The 15,144-nt window shown below is 35.0% G+C and overlaps 1 long non-coding RNA gene across 1 annotated transcript in view; it reads right to left on the minus strand.

Annotated features, from left to right (window-relative positions):
- The window catches only part of LOC138758552 (uncharacterized), a 77,464-nt gene extending 67,640 nt beyond the window's left edge, over nt 1-9,824 (minus strand). Inside the window, exons 1-2 of the long non-coding RNA XR_011354333.1 lie at nt 9,761-9,824; nt 9,308-9,438 (exon numbers count right to left, since the gene is read on the minus strand). This is a non-coding gene — a long non-coding RNA (uncharacterized lncRNA). The remainder of the gene's footprint in view (nt 1-9,307; nt 9,439-9,760) is intronic.
- Between the last annotated feature and the right edge of the window lie 5,320 nt (nt 9,825-15,144).

Genomic DNA, 15,144 nt, shown 5'->3' on the forward strand with positions numbered 1-15,144 from the left:
TCAATGCTGAGTCATTAACAATGTACTTCTGGAGAGTTGCTTAAGAACTGGGTGAAAGTGTATCACGAATCTGAAATGGGAGGCGAAAGGATGTCAGTGGGCTGAAGGTGGTGGAAGTAGATCGCCGAGTTAATTTCGAGAGACATTTAACAGGCCCTCGAATATTTCGCGGGGTTTGAGGGTTGGCGTGGAGGGGTGGGGATATAAATCATAAATGGTATTTCTATCCGGATATGATAGTCGGTGTCAACATACTGTAGTAGATCCAATGGCCACTTCGTGGGCTCCTGCGTGCAGAAAGTGTCCTTCTGAGCAGCACTTCACAAAACTAGAGATGTGGGAGAGGGCGGGGGCTATTGTTGGAACAGCTTTTCAGGATACTCTCACGCCTCCCCACAGATAATGAAGAATGACAAATAATTTTTAAATTCTCAATACTTATCACAAGTGCCTGCGCAGTCACTTTTGCATCACATTTCAATTAATGCAGACAAGACTTACATATTGGTCATGGTCAGGTCTGCAGGACACGCGAATGGGAAAATCTCTTGGACAAGATACGAAGTTTCAATTGTTCATTGCGTCGGCGCTGATGTGGGGGCTGGGATGCCTGAACTGTGCTGAATTGCACTATTTTAAAATCTAATGATTAAATTTTTAAAATAAACAATCCAGCGCAACTACTGACGCAGAGGTTCGCGTCCGACTGCAGAAACATGACGGAAATCTGTCACCTTGGTTTTCGTGCTGAAGCGAATCAGTGGAGTTTAGAATTTCCCTTCCACTTTCCCCTCCTGAATTGATAACGGTTATCATAACATTGTCATGGAGATAATCGGAAGTTTGATGAACATGGTGGGTCGGACGAGGGTGAAAAAGAAAGGGGGCGTCACGTATTGGGCAACGGGTGGCGCTGTGCTCTCTCTCTGCTGACTGTACCGCGGTTTGTTATTCCCAAAGGTTCATTTAAATTCTTGCATCTGCATCGTTGGGCACAAACAAGAATGTTGGCTGTGTTTCTGCGACGCTCATTTCTCAGGAGGTAATATCAATGACCGTTTATTGATGATCCTGGGATAGATGAAGGCAGTATATCTCGCCGCTCTCTGCTACTTTCTTGCACAGAGCTGTCTCTTTCACACTCCCCATCATCGTCAAGATGAGGGCTCCACTCATTGCCTATCCATTTTCATCGTTGCCTCCAATGTTTCAGACAATTATGATTTACTACCCGATTGTGGCTATGTTCGGGGTCCCGGGTAAGTGATTGCACCTGAATTTGAAAGAGGTGATTTCTTCCGGCAGTTATCTGGACAAAACTTGGATTTTAGCCGCCACTGTTCAAAATTTAATGCAACTTTCTGAATAACGAAGATAAAGACAATTTTGATAGACCATTTAGTGAACAAGAAGTTAAGAAAGCACTTAAATGTTTACAGAACGTACGTCTCCATGAGAGCATGGATTTCCTGTGGAAGTTTGTTAAGGAATTAAAGACTTAATAATTACTTTATTTATGCTAGTATTGTAGCTCAGTGCCAACATCTTCGCAAACGGAGGTGCCCCTTGGTGTTTCTCCGTGGAGTTCATACCTTCTTCCAGAAACCTTTTCAACGGCGAGAATTATGGTTATACCTAACAAAGTCAGATATCCTTTAAGATCACCTTAATGTCGACCAATTTTATTGTATAACATTGTTTATAAAGTTATAGCGAAGATCTCAGCAAATAGAATAAATATTCCGTTTGTGATTTAATATATATTGATCAACAGTTTTCTTAAAAACAAGACAAACATCTGAGGATATAGTAAGATTATTGTTTAAGGGACAAAGAGGCGACTAAAGTTGTAATAAGTGAAATAAAAAGCTTTTGAAATCTTCGAAAAAATTATTTATTTAAAGTTTTAGGTAAATTTTGTGTTGGATTTAATTTTGTAAATTGGATTAAAGCACTTTACAGAAGTCCTCAAGCTAAAGTATTAACTAATAGACAAATATCTAAATCATTTAAGTTCCATAGAACAAGTAGGCTAGTTAGTCATTTATCCTTGTTTCAGACGTGGCCAGTGCATTGAATATAGAACTTGTTGAACAATTTATTTGTATTGATGAACAGTTAAAAGTGTTTATGATAAATCAACTGAGAATAAGATTATTTGCGGATGATGTTTTTGTATGTTTGGCTCAGACACAACTCTCATTATCTGGACTTTGAAATCAACTGATAGATTATGAAAAAGTTTCTGGTTGTAAAATAAATTGGGATAAAACTGAAGATATGGAATTAGTACAAGGTGAGTATTCACAATGTAAACTGGATATTTAGTTCATATGGTCTAGCAATGTGGTTAAGTATTTACGAATACTTGTTTCAGACATGGCGGATTTCTATACCATAAACTTTATTCAGGTATTAAACAAAATTGAATTCGTGGAAAAATATTCACCTGTATACAATTTAGCGACCTATTAAAGATAAAGGTAAATCTTTCAATTTAATCAAATGCACTTTAATCTTTCTCATTAATGGTACATAATATAAATTATAGAATGATTGCAAATTTACATCTATCATAATCCCTAATTACTCAATTTTATCAGTCGATCAAAATTTACTAATTTGCCTAGATTGATCGTAATTGATCATAATTTCCTTCACAAATTGGTAGCTTTTGTCCCAGTTCACTTAATGTCTAGAAAATTTACCGTATAATTCAAAACAATTTTGAAAATAAATTAAAGATTGTTTCAGATTATTTAAATATATCAAAAAATCATCAGAAAATAAATTAATCTTATATTCATCCTGTCCAATCCTTATACCTGTAATATTCTCATTCTGTCTGATATCCAGAGCTATCAGTTCAATGTCCAATGCAAAGAGTGCTGGCGACAAAGAACAACCTTGATGAGTTGAACGTGCTCATATAAAAAAGGAAGAAGATTCACATTTTGACGCCACCCTTGCTACAGGAGTATTATATAATGCCTTCACCCAACCAATTAATAAGGTTCCAAATTTATATTTCTACAAAATTTTAAATAACAAATTCCATTTGACCCTATCAAAAGCTTTTTCAGCAACTACTGACACTATCATTGGTAAGTTGGGTTGCTGACGTGAAGCATTTTTCAATGAAACCACTCGAAGAATATTATCCGAAGCATACCTATCTTTAATAAAACCAGGCTGGTCAGAATGTACTAATTGAGGAAAATACTTTCCTACACTATTTGCTAATAATTTCGCTATTGTTTTATAATCCACAATAAATAAATATTTTAAAATAAATATTAAATAATAAATAAATTTAATTTAATAAAGAAATTGGGAGAGAAGAAGAAACCTTCAAAGGCTCTCAGTTTTATTTTGGTATAACATTTATTATTGCACTCTAACATGAGTCTGGGAAAGCTTTTTCCTGAGTTACGTGATTAAGAACATCCATCATATCCTGGTGACTTCCCATTAGGCATTTGTTGAATAACATCCTTTATTTCTAAATCCTTAAATGGAGAATACATCTTCCTCACATCCTCCTCCTTCATTATTGGTAAGTTTAACTCTGGCAAAAATTCTTCAATAGAACCATCGTCTCACACTCCCTCACAAGCATTTAACTTCTGATAAAATGACAAAATTGTTCATTAATTTCCTGAGGGTTTAAAGCAACTGAATTATCCTTCCTCACAGGTTTAATAATCCTTGGAGCTTGTACAGTTTTCAAGTGCCATGCCAAGACTTTATGCGCTCTGTCTCCTAACTCATAATAACATTGCTTCGATCTTTCAATCAAATGGTCATATAGGTTAGTTTGCAATATATTATATTTTAGCTTCAATTTTGTCAAAGAGAGACTTATTATTCTGTAGAATTCCTCTGAAATTTCTTTTGCAACTGTGCTATTTGTTTATCCAACGACTGAGACTCTCCCAGAAATTTCTCATTTTCCTTTCATTTGACGACATGGAAATGCATTGAAATCATCCCATACAATAAAATTACTACGGACTGTATTCTTATTCAAATCTAAATATATAGCAATTTGATCCTTAATAAATTTTACAAATTCCATTTCTTTCAATATCATTTGTTTAAATATCCAATGAAAGATAGATTGATTAACATCCGGCTCCACCAAAGAAATAAACAGCAAAGAATGCTCATAAATTATATGACTCTTATATTCAGCTTGAGTGAAACTTGCTTGCAAATGTATTGAGGCTAAAAAAGTCAGTCCTAGAACATGAATCATGACGTGAAGAATAAAATGAAAATTATTTCGAAGTAGGATTTAATCTTCTCCAGACCTCTATCGCATTCACTTCTTTCATCAAAGAAACCAATTGAACTGCTGCTTTAAAATTTCTCAACACTTTCAGAAATTTATCCAATAATGGGTCTAAAACACAATTGAAGTCTCCCCCAATCAAAATATTCTCTTTATCTTCGCCTAAAGCTAAGAAAGCCTCAGACACAAGCTGTTCATTGTCAACGATAGATGCATACAGATTCAATAAAGATGATGGCTCATCCATCAACTTTGTTTCAATTGATTCCTTGTTCTCTACTGGAATTCTTTTTTCAAGATTCAAATAAAGTATTTTAAGAATTGTTATGGAAAGTAACATTAACAAGAGTGGACCTGGAAGTAGGCTTTGGGAGGTTTGCAACTACCTAAAATTTAAAATTATTATGAAGCATATCAATTAAGATTTATTAGTAGTATGTTAGATATTTCACACATTTCCTTGTTGGGTGAGGATGGAGTTGTCTGTGATATTGGAACCTTATCTCCATCAGTTTGTATGGGGACCCAGTGTGAGACACATCTGGACAAAAACAAGTAAGACAAATAAAGATTAATGCAGGAAATGAAACTTGTGGATATATGGAGGAGGCAACACCAAAGAGAGAAGAAGTGTTCAGATTATTAGAATAGGCAAAAAACTTAAATGAAGAGTTGATATGTTTTTGTTTGTCAGCCCATATTAATGGGACAGGAAGGAAAACTGAGTATAAAGCCAGGCCCCTATCACATCATTCACCCTATTATTAGCAATAGAACAGGAGGATATCCCACCAAGAACATATAGATAGTTATACTCCATGCTACTTAGAAGATGGGAGTTCAGGGAATTGCCAAATTAAAACATATTTTGTAATAAGCGCAGGATCATTGAGAGACAAATTTATATTACGGGATGCAATGAAAGCCTTCATTAGAGGGCAGCTAATATGTTATGTGACTCAGATGAAAAAGGATTAAAACAGGAAACAGAGTAGTTGGAATGGGAAATAGTAAGTAGAGAAAAGGAATTAGTAAAATGGAATGACATATCGAAAAGGAGAGAATTACAATTAATTTAAGATAAAATACAAAATATTACAATCGTACAAGTTAGAGAAGAACATAATGGAAACAAAGCAAAAGTATTAGAAAATGGGAGAAGAACACATGTAATATTAGCCTGGCAACTTAAAACAGAACAAGCTAAAAGCACGATACTGGCTTCAAGGGAAAGGGACAAACATATTACATATAATCCATCAGAGATTATTGAGAACTTTAAAGAATTTTATGAACAATTGTAGCAAACTCAGTACGAGAGGCAATATGATAAAATAGATGAATTTTGAGCTAAATTGAACTGCCAAAATTGCGAGGAACAAAACAAACTAATAAAACCATTTGAAATAGGGAAAGTAAAGGATGTATTGAAAAAAGCTGCTAAACAATAAAACACCAGGAGAAAATGGATTTTCAATACTTTAAAACATTTAAGTTATTAATTCCTCCTCTCCTGGAAGTAATGAACCAGATAGAAGAAACACAAATCTTCCCATATGCATGTAAGACTGCAATAATTATAGTAATACCAAAGGTGGGGAAGGATCGATTAACACCAGCATCATATAAACCAGTATCTCTTCTTATCTCAGAATATAAGATAATCGCAAAATGATTAGCACAGCTTAGCCGATTGTTTACCTGAAATAGTGAAACAAGATCAAACTGGATTTATTAAGAAAAGACGAACAGCGGACAATGTCTATAAACTTATTAATCAAATCGATGCAGTTCAAGGAAATAAGAAACCAACAGTGGCAGTTCCTCCAGAAGCAGAAAAAGCCTTTGACAGTGTAGAGTGGTATTAACCAATTAAAATATTACAGAAGTTCAATCTACCATGAAAATGTATAAATTTGATTAAAGCATTGTATGCTGGACCATTGGCGAAGTTAAAAGTAAATGGATTTAATTTAAAGAAGGAGTATAATATCAGTTTATTTGCAGATTACATTATAGTATACCTAATAGTACCAGAGGTATCAGTAACAGGATTACATAAGAAATTGAAGGAATATGGAGAAATATCTGCGTACATGATCAACGGAAATAAAAGTGAAGAGATGCCAATGAGTAATGCAGCCTATACAGAATTTTTAAGATGAATCAGCATCTAAATGGCAAGCACAAGCAATCCGATACCTCGGGATCAGGTTAGATAATAACTTAATCCAATGATACAAACTAACTTATCAGCCACTAATAAAGAAATTGCAACAAGACTTAGAACACTGGAAAGAATTACTGCTAACGTTGATAGGGAGGGTAAACTGCATAAAATGAACGTGTTACAAAGAATAAAATATTTATTTCAAACATCACCAATTCCCTTAACAGAACAATTCTTTAAGGAACTAAATAGAATAATTGGGGAATTCTTGAGTAAAGGGAGGAATCCAAGGGTAGCGTTGGATACATTAGCAGAGAGTATAATCAATCTGGTTTAAAGTTACCACATTTTAGAAAATATTATAGAACCGCACAATTAAGGTATTTATCAGTTTTTACCAGAAAAGGGAAAAACCAGAAAGGACTAAGATAGAACGAGAATAAATAAGGCAAAAGGTACCGGAAAGGTTAGTTTATAAGTGGAATGAAAGCTGGTGCAATATAAAAACTCAGCAGTACTGCATCATTTTCTTAATACATGGAAGAAGATCCACTTAGAAAGAAAGAAAAATGAATTATCAAATACCAGAATTACTATTGACGCAAAATCTACTAATAAAATGAATAGAAAACCGTTTTAGTGAAATTCTTTGTTAAATTTTGAACAATTGAAGTATAAATATGGAGTGACGCATGGTACAATGTTTGCATATCATCAATTGAAAGGTTATTTAAAGGATAAATTGGGAAACAGCTTGAGATTACCTGAAGGAAACAGCTTTGAATCCATTATTACAGACAAAATGATCATCAAAAGATTGATAACCATTATGTACACTAAGATGCAAGATAAATAAAATAAAATAATCTATTAACCTAAGCAGAAGTGGGAAAATGATCTAAACATAAAGATAAAAAAAATGAAGTATGGGAAAAGTTATGTTCTTGAACGATCAGGAAGACAATAATCACAACATTATGCATGATACAGGATTATTGGATAATTGGTTACACAGGGTATATAGTACTCATCTAAAATTTAAAAATGGGATTCAACAATATCGAATAGGTGTTTTCACTATACGAAGAATATGGGAACAACATTATATGCAACTTGGGCATGTTTGAAAGTAAATAACTTTAGGGGAAGAATTAATTCAGAGACTAAATAAAATTACAACAATAAATAAAAAAATCAGAGATTTTTTCTTTTAGTAACTTAAGAAGTAGCGGAGTAGGCCTCAAATTGGATAAAGTGCAAAAGAAATCATTATGATAGATTTAGCGATAGCAAAAAATGCATAATGTCATCTTGGAAAATGGAAGGGAGCATGAATATACAGCAATGTTACATGGAAATGAATAAATGTATTCCATTGGAAAAAATAACATATAATTTTTAAAATAAAGTCACAATGTTTGAACAAATTTGGGAACCATACATGGAACATATCAGAGAGAGCTTGCCTATGAATCCAGCCCCTAAAATGAGAATGAAAATGATAAGAATACAAAAAGACTAGATTCAGCATGTTTATTTTCAATTGTGTGAAAATATTGTTTTAAGGTTTTATGGTATTGTATATGTTGATTATTTATGGGTTTGGAGGGGGTGAATTGATGGGAAGGAGGGAAATGGGGGATAAAGGGAAGAAAGACCAATTTATTCATGAATCTTACATAAATCTGTGTAATGAGTTATGTTTGTACATATTTTGATCGATATGATTCACCATGTAAAAAATAAAAAAAAAAGAATTATACATTATCGCTCAAAAATTTAATAGATGGAAATTAGATATATCCGAGCAATGCTTTAGATGTGGTGAAGATATTGGAATTTTCATCATTCCATTTGGTCTTGTTCAAACGTTAAACATTTTTGGCTTTCTGTTAGCACGTTTTTGCAACAAATTTAGAATGCTATTTTTCCATTGAATCCAGAGTTACATTTGAAGGGGAATTTTGAAAATATAGCTCCTAAATTATATTTATCAGATTTTCATCTGAATTCTTTTTAATTAGCTCTGATGATATCAAGCAAATGCATTGCAGTTAGTTGGAAATCAGGTGTCAATTTAACATTAGGGAGTCCGCAAACAGAAATTCAAAGATGTATACCATGAGAGAAAAAAATCATATCACTTGAGAGTTTTTTAATTGAGTTGCATTCCGTACACTCGGACATTAGGTTTAAATGTATAAATAATTCATTTGAAACCTCTGGACCAATAAAGTCTTCGCTTAATAAATTGTGTTTGTCTGAAATGATTTTAGGAATCTTTCGAATGTTTGCTAAAACAATATAAATTAATGTATATATAATTAGATATAGATATAACCATATATATATATATTTTAATAATTCATGATAGCATATTAGTAATTTAAGTTTAGTACAGTTTATAGTTGGGGCACGTAGAGGACCGGTGTTCGGAGGGTGTTATAAATGAGCTTTTATTCTGTAACTTTCTTTCTTTTTCTCTCTGTTCAAGTAACAATGTGATATATGATTTCTATTTGCTTTATATATATTAATTCTAAATAAATAAAATCAATTCCTGGATTCTGGCAAAATCTTAGTAAATCTTAATAAATCTACACACTCTTTGAAATTTATTGAATGTTTTCCTTTTCAAATTGACCCTAGGTTTTGCGTCATCCCTGAACTTTGACAATTCATAAAGTCATTATTTTATTTTATGAAGGTTAATGTACTAAAATATCCCTTCCTGTCCCCGAAATTCCGTTGTGTGGATTTCAGGGAATTATGTATCTGTATTCCTAGATTTCACTCTCTTTTCACAATCTTCAGGGCCTTGCGATTTACCATGTGCATCTTACCTTGCTTTGTCCTTCTAAAATGCAACAATTCGAACTTATCTCTATTAAATTTCGTCTGTCAATTTCATCGAATTATTCCAGCTTGTACAGACAAAGCCCTGTCGAAGTGTGGCCGTGCTCACCGGGCAGAACTAGTAAGATAAGACATAGTGAGGAAATATTGTCATCAATAGGATCTGCAAAGTTAGCAAGGTTTCGGATAGTGGAGTGTAAATCAGGGTTCGAAAATTGTCAAAGGAAGTGTAGAGGGTGGATGATTGGTCGGGGATGTTTGACATTGTAGTGGAGTTCTGCAACATTGGAGATCGGATGTGAATGCTGTGGGAAATGTTGGGCCAATTGTTAAATTTCCTACTGTTAAGTTTTCTTCAGTAGGGTCAACGCCGATGCTCAACCCATCACAGTAAGAAATCTCGGAACGTGAAGTAACGGGCTTACTTGATATATACTGACCATGTATTTGTGATCTTCCTTATTTAACAGCTAGCGTGATGTCCATTGTGATCCTTTCGCGGGGGAATTGCGGTCTGTCCAGGTGTGTCTCTCGCTACCTCGTGGCCATGGCAACGGCGGATCTGTTGGTCATTGTCGTTGACGTGATACTGTATCGTGTGAACGACTATTATTTCCCGACAACGTTCCTGTTCATAACTCAGGTGTGCGCTTTCCAGGTTACACTGATACACGCCGCCACTGATATTTCCGTGTGGTTGACTCTCGCGTTTACATTTGATCGATATGTGATGATTTGTTGCCACAAACTGAGGACGAGGGTTTGCTCCGAAATAACAGCGCGCAATGTGATAACAATAGTGTGTCCGCTGTTCGTCTGTAAAAACATCCCTTGGTTCTTTCTATTTGAACCCATGTTTACTGTGGGTAACACAGATTGGTTATGTATATCCGTACGTCAGGCTTGGACCCATCCTGGATGGATATTATTCACGTGGATTCATCGAGTGTTGACTCCTCTGTTCCCAATGTTAATGATATCACTTCTTAATGCTCTGACGGTCGCGCGTATTGTTGCAGCCACCAGCGCCCGCAAGGTTCTGAGAGGCAGCAAGAATTATGCAGATGAGAATGATTCCGAGGTTAAAAGCCGAAGGAAGTCCATCATCTTACTCTTTGCAGTATCAGGAAACTTCATATTGCTTTGGATGACCTATTTAATATTTTTCCTGTGGATGCAAATAACACAACGGTTTGTCTTTACCAGTGCGAAGGACCCAATTTTAATCGCGGACCAAACCAGTTACATGCTCTTGCTTCTGAGTTGCTGCACAAATACTTGCATTTATGCAGCGACTCAGTCTAAATTCAGGGAGGAGCTGATCAACGTGATGAAATATCCGGTAAAAATACTATTGAAATGTTTAATTGGAGTAAAATAAGTTCGGCTTTCTGGATATCGGATTCCACCAGCATTTAAAACCAGATAAGTTTCCCTTCTGCCAACGCCAATCCATGGAATACTGGAAGAAAATAAGCGCAGAGCAATGCGTATTGGCTGGTAAATTTCAGTTGAAACAGAGCCAAGTCAAATCAATTCTTACAGTCTGTGATTCCCTGAACATTCTTATAACGTGGAAAATCATTTAAAATTGAATCAGCTGGTGATCTCGCAACCGTTTGGTTTATTTTCCCAACGTTGGAGGTTGAGCAAAGTGCCGGCATCGTAGGGTGAGCCTTTTAATATATCCCCTGCTTCTCTGAGGGAGCAGTAATTGCGGATGGAATGGAAGGGAAGGTCTCAGGTAGGATAACCGTTCATTTCACGAACTTCTGCATTTTCTTGCATCTTGAATGAGATTTCCTGATCCAGGTTGCATGGCCTCCAATAGGATACTTTGTATGACGCTCCTGTAAATATGGTTCAAGTCATCAGTTTGTGACGAGCCCAGAGGACCCAAAATCCCAGAAGCAATCGATATTCAACCAGACAAATGGTTATTATCAAAAGTTGTTTTTAATTATCTTTAAACATGAAAATATTACAAAATTTTTACTAATCTCCCTGAGTTAACCCCCTTCCTATTGTAAGCGCACATGTATGTATGTGTGCTTAAATTTAGAACAGTACTTTAATTCACAGTCTAATCTCACTTTTCCACTCCTCCAAGTTGACTGGTTGCTGGCAATTCTTATACTGTGCACAGAATCTCACATTGATGTATTTCACCAGACCTTGGTGCTTGAAAGGTAAATGGTTACCACTCAGGAAGGCTCATGTCGATTTTCAGAGAGAGATTTCTTGTTAAATGGACGCAATGTGATCCATTCTAATCAGCCATATCATTGTCTTGCTGAACATATTTTCCCCATCTTCGTTTTCCAGATTAAAACTTATTTCTGTATGGTCACCACAGTGTTTCTTTTTGTTTCTCTTATTTCAAGAGAAACATTAGACAGCCAGTCCTGTTCTCTTTTATTGGCCACAAGGGATTTGCCCAGGCTGAAATATGCACTCACAACCTGTCTTCATTTTATTTCTTGCATTATGTGTCATATCAATAACAACATTCAAAAATGATCATCTTCAATATATACATTGTAACATTTCTACTTTATTCCCCTTTTCATCCCTCTCCACTTCCTCACACCACTTCAGTATCAATAAATAATAAAACAAAGAGATAAAAAAACGGAAAAAAGAAAAAAAGTAGTATCGACCCCTTACATATATTTAAATCTATTGTTCTAATAATTATGTTGTTTTAAGAAAGTTTGTGGTCAGCATTCTCAGACACATTTTATTTATGGTTTCCAAATTTGTTCCAACAATGTACATGCTCTTGGCTCTGAGTTGCTGCACAAACTCTTGCATTTATGCAGCGACTCAGTCTTAATTCAGGGAGGAGCTGATCAACGTGAGGAAATATCCGTTAAAAATTCTATTGAAATGTTTAATTGGAGGAAAATAAGTTATGCTTTCTGGATACAATCTTTCAGATTGTATGTATTTTTTTTTCTAATGGAATACACTTGTTAATTTCTGTATACCACTTTTTTATTTTAAGGATTGTTTTCATTTTCCAGGTTGTCATAATATATAGTTTTTTGCAACTGGTTGCGCTATCATAATAAATGTTATTTGGTCTCTGTCTAATTTTTGACCTGATGTTTTGTCTCATGTTATTTAACAGAATTTCTTTGCATTATTTAATATATTTTTTGTGAGTTATTTTATTATTAGGTTTAGATCTTCTAAGAGAGTTTTGACTTTTGAACATTTCATTCACAATGGAAGCATCTATCCCATGCTGTTGCGTATCACTATTTTAATTTGTGTGGACTAATTAATAATCTATGTAGCCAGTTATATTGTATCATATATTATTTAGTATTTGTCGTGTTTCTCATTGTTTCTATACATAACTTCTTCCTTGTTTCCTTCTTTATCTCTGTGTTAAAATATTTTCTTCCCAGCTTTGTTTCTTTTTGTACTTTATTTCATCCTCTTCGTCATATTGCAATATGATATACATGTTGGTAATAAATTTTTAAATTATCATTGTGTCTGTGATGAAATATTCATAGTTGCTACTTTTTCAGAATCTCAAGCTATTTCCCAGTTAATCTTTTAAATAAGTTTTCAATTGGTAATATGTAAACATTGTACCTTGAAATATTCCATATTTATCTTTTAATTGCTCAAATATGAATTAATTGCCTTCTAAAAAACAATCTTGGAAGCAGATGATCTACTAGACAAAATTGAAATTCAAAGAGCACATAGAACATTGGCACTAAAGCCTTATTTAAACTAAAAACCACGATCCATAAATATAAGGTTATAAAGTCACACAACGGGAGAAAAATGTTAGAGCGGAAAAGGATAAAGTAAAATAAACTACTGGAATATAAAGGACCAAAACAATTTCTATCCAGACATTAGCTTTGAGCTCTTAAAAGAAAGGAAAGAATTGAACCTGACAAAGCAGACATTATGGAAGAAAGGCAATAATTTAAATCTACGACATCCAGCAGTATTAAAAATATTCATTCCAGGGCAAAGTAATAGACTGTTCTCAGACCTGAAAGATGCCCAACACTCACCAGAACAATTGCATAACAGACAACAAAATGAGAAATATTATAAAAGACTATAAAAACAATTTACAGATATAAATTGTAAAGATATTATTGTAAATATAAAGTTTAGGTTTGAAAAATAGGAGGAAAAAAGATAAGAAAAAAAGTGACAAAAGCTTTGTTACATATTTGGAAAATATTTGGTTTCATTTAAATATTGTGTGACTGAGATTGTGGGGCTGCTAAATTATAAAGAAGGAAACGTGTCTCATTGTAGAGGAAGTTAGGCCGGTCCTAAATGAATACATTGGTTAATTATTCACAAGTGATAAAATCTTGATCATAGTGCGTTATGAATAGAGCAAGGACGTGTGCTGAATTATGTTCTTATTAAGGAAGGGGAAGTTTTGGATCTTGTAAAAGCAATGTGATTGAGAACGTCCTGGGGCTGGATGTGATCTACCTCAAGTTGTGATTTGTGAGGTGCAGATACCTTAAGACGTGGCTATGATCTTTTTGTCATCTTTGCGAATGGGAGAAGTGCCAGAGGATTGAGGAATGGCAATGGAAGACTCCTCGTTTTTTTTTTAATGAATATTGAGAATTCTAGGAATCATTGACCAGAGAGTCTTGCATCAGAGGTGTATCAAATATTGGAGTAGATTCTTAAGGATAGAATCTATGAGCATCTGAAGGATAGTCAACATGTATGTGCGAATGCAAACTCATAACATTTGAGAAGATAACAAACCAAATTAATAATGATATTCTTGTTGATGTGGTCTATATGGTTTTAATAAAGCATTTGACATGGTCCTCTCTGAGAGATTAGTTCAGAATGCCATAAGGCTGGGGATCCATGAAAACTCAGGTGGGTATCTAATAAACTGGCTTGCCTGTAGAATGCAGATAATAATATTGGAAGAAATGATCTGTGCTGGAATTCCTGGTCATTGTGCTTTTAGAAATGATCTAGAGGAAGAGGAGGAAGGATGTACTAGAATGCATGCAAATGACATAACAGCTGGAGGGTTTTGAATGGTGCTTAATGTTGGCATGGGTTACAAAAGGAGAGAGGCGGAATGCAGTGTTAAGCAGAAAAGTGGCATGTGGGATTGAACGTGATAAGTGCGCGGTGATGCAATTTGGAATGTCAAACCAGCAAGATGAGAAGAGGATTAATGGATGTTAGGCTTAATTAATATGTGGATTGAGTTGATTAGTCCAGTGGGCATGTGGAAACTCTACAAATCAATGCTGAGTCATTAACATTGTACTCTGGAGAGTTGCTTAAGAACTGGGTGAAGGTGTATCACGAATCTGAACTGGGAGGCGAGAGGATGCCAGTGGGCTGAAGGTGGTGGAAGTAGATCCCCGAGTTAATTTCGAGAGACATTTAACAGGCCCTCGAAAATTTCGCGGCATGTGAGGGGTGGGGTGGAGGGGTGGGGATATAAATCATAAATGGCATTTCTATCCGTATACGATAGTCGGTGTCAACATACTGTGTTAGATACAATGGCCAGTTCGTGGGCTCCTGTGTGCAGAAAGTTGCCTTCTGAGCTGCATTTCACAAAACTAGAGATGTGGGAGAGGGCGGGGGCTATTGTTTTTAGGATACTCTCACGCCTCCCCCCAGATAATGAAGAATCACAAATAATTTTTAAATTCTCTCTACTTATCACAAGTGCCTCTGCAGTCGCTTTTGCATCACATTGTAATTAATGCAGACAAGACTTACATATTGGTCATGGTCAGGTCTGCATGACACGCGGATGGAAAAATCTCTTGGACAAGATACG

The sequence above is a fragment of the Narcine bancroftii genome, chromosome 3, assembly GCF_036971445.1.
Source record: "Narcine bancroftii isolate sNarBan1 chromosome 3, sNarBan1.hap1, whole genome shotgun sequence".
NCBI lineage: Eukaryota > Metazoa > Chordata > Chondrichthyes > Torpediniformes > Narcinidae > Narcine > Narcine bancroftii.